Source organism: Lissotriton vulgaris, chromosome 8 (assembly GCF_964263255.1).
Source record: "Lissotriton vulgaris chromosome 8, aLisVul1.2, whole genome shotgun sequence".
NCBI classification, from domain to species: Eukaryota; Metazoa; Chordata; class Amphibia; order Caudata; family Salamandridae; genus Lissotriton; species Lissotriton vulgaris.
In genome coordinates this window covers 28706845-28709115 of record NC_141696.1, presented here as the reverse complement: position 1 = coordinate 28709115, position 2271 = coordinate 28706845, and positions in this window count along the sequence as shown.

The following is a 2271-nucleotide window of genomic DNA, read 5'->3' as shown; positions in this document are numbered from 1 at the left end:
ACCCTTATGCTTCGTCAGATTGTATAGATCTTAAAATATCCAAAGGGTTATGTGGCATGATACACTTTTTTGCCCGATTAACAATTATGATATAAAAGAAAATCTTTTCTTCAGGGAAAGATAAATAATACATGAGGGAATTTCATCCACATCCTAATAGTGGAGACAATCCAATGTGTGGTTTCTCCTATGGAGTTAGCACATTCTTCTGAAATCAGTGGATAATACATCACCATCTTTACAAGATCAGGTCAGTTAGTTGTAACAAATTCATTTACAATCACAACAGTAATGCTTAAGTTTCAGATGGATATTTCGGTATTGGGGGAGTGGGAGCCTCCATGTAGATGTGTGGCCCACCTGCCCCACCATTCCTGCAGTTCTATTGCCCCATTTAGGAATAGAGAAACAACAAAGACCCCTGATCTTATACATTGGCTGGGAACCAGCGATTCAATCCCATTCAAGGCTCCACCTGTCCCAACTTTGGATAATCATTAGTGGTAGCTCACTCATCACAGGGCCACTGCACCTGAAAGTCACCCATTTGCAAATTTTTCCTAGCTAGGACTGCGATTTATGGGGCATGGTCAACAATGAGAGCAAAAACCATCTTTGGTTCCAGGCACAGGGAGAAATCTTTGTGCAGGTCTGGGCTAATGATTTTTTCTTTGGCATATATAACCCCACATTTTGGTAAGACTCAGAAAAAGAGGAGGTAATGCTGGCAGGTCACTTACACATGGTGTATATATGCACCTTTCCCATTTTTCTCAGAAGTACTTTGGCTACAACATTTGTTTAACTTTCAGCAAAACAATCTTCACAGACATGGCGGATATCTTTAAGTATAGCGAGTAGATGTCTTCTTCTGGCAGGTTAGTGAGAGGGCCTCAGTCTACTCAGTGATAGCAGATTGTCCGACAAGTTGCAATTAACCCATAGGTCTTTCTGTAAGCAACTGAAAATTACACAAGAACATCCTCCACCGGTCACAAAAATCACAATGAACTTTTGGTAGTAATGTAATGTAATGTTAATTATATTCGATGTATAACACCATTGCCTCAGGCATCCTACCTGGGTGCCATTCTCTTTCACAGAATCAACAAATTCTAAAACTGCAGAAGATTGACAAGCTTGTGGGTTTTCTTCAACTGACTCAACCCGCAAGCTAATGATTTGAGTGTAAATAAGAGAGCACAAAACAATCACCACAAAGCCATATTGGAAACCCTTCCCAAACTAAAAGATGACACCATGACATACATGACAACCTTTACCACGATGTCTAATAAAATTAAGAACATCATCCTACAACGTAGAAAGATTGTCAACTCAGAGGAGCTGAACCTGGAATGCCCTAGATTTGCCTTCAAAAGAACAAAAAACCTCAGAGATCTTCTAGTACATACAAAACCGTACCCCCAGTCCGCAACACAACAAACCACACTGTGGAGCTTAAAAGCAGTGAAAGGCTGCTACCCATGTGGCAGCTGCAGTGTCCATGCTTTTACATGTCACACAAAAACCTTATATTTGGAAATTCCAGATGAACACAGAAACAACACACAAATTGTAATAAAGAAACTGTGCTTATCTTATTACATGTCAGTGCAACCTATGTAGGCATGACTACAAGACTGGTCAAAACCAGGATCAGTGAACACAAAGCAATAATCGCTGAGGCCGCAGTGCTACAAAAACTTGCAACAACTACATTGAATTCCGACACACAACTGCCCACTTGACATGGGTTATTTTGGAGGCTAATCCAACCTGGAATACCACTACCCTGTTTAGAAAAGAACCACATTAGGTATTCCACCTTCGCACACATATCCCTCACCTGAGCAATGATATACCCTGGATTGAACTACAGTAGCACTTTCCATTCAAGCCTATCTGCTCCATATACTGTCTCTTTCAATACAATATCAGTATGTCTCCCCAAACTGTGTATCATTTTCATTATACACAGCGCCATTTCTGTATACACTATAAGCATGGACCTTACAATGTATAGGTCGAAAGCTCTTCGTTCATGTGGAGAACGAGCCTACACCATTGTGATGTCAATGTTAAGGCACTTTTTATCCGTGCACCCTCTCAACACGACCGGGCCATTTTTCAAACCGAGGGAACCTGCTCCCCACTTTATGCCATATATCAGCTCCCCCTTCTCTCAGGATACCCTTGTGGTGGTGAGCCTCAGCAAGGCCTACCAGTGCAAGGGATTCGCCCTTCTCTGCACAGAGTTCTCAGACCAAT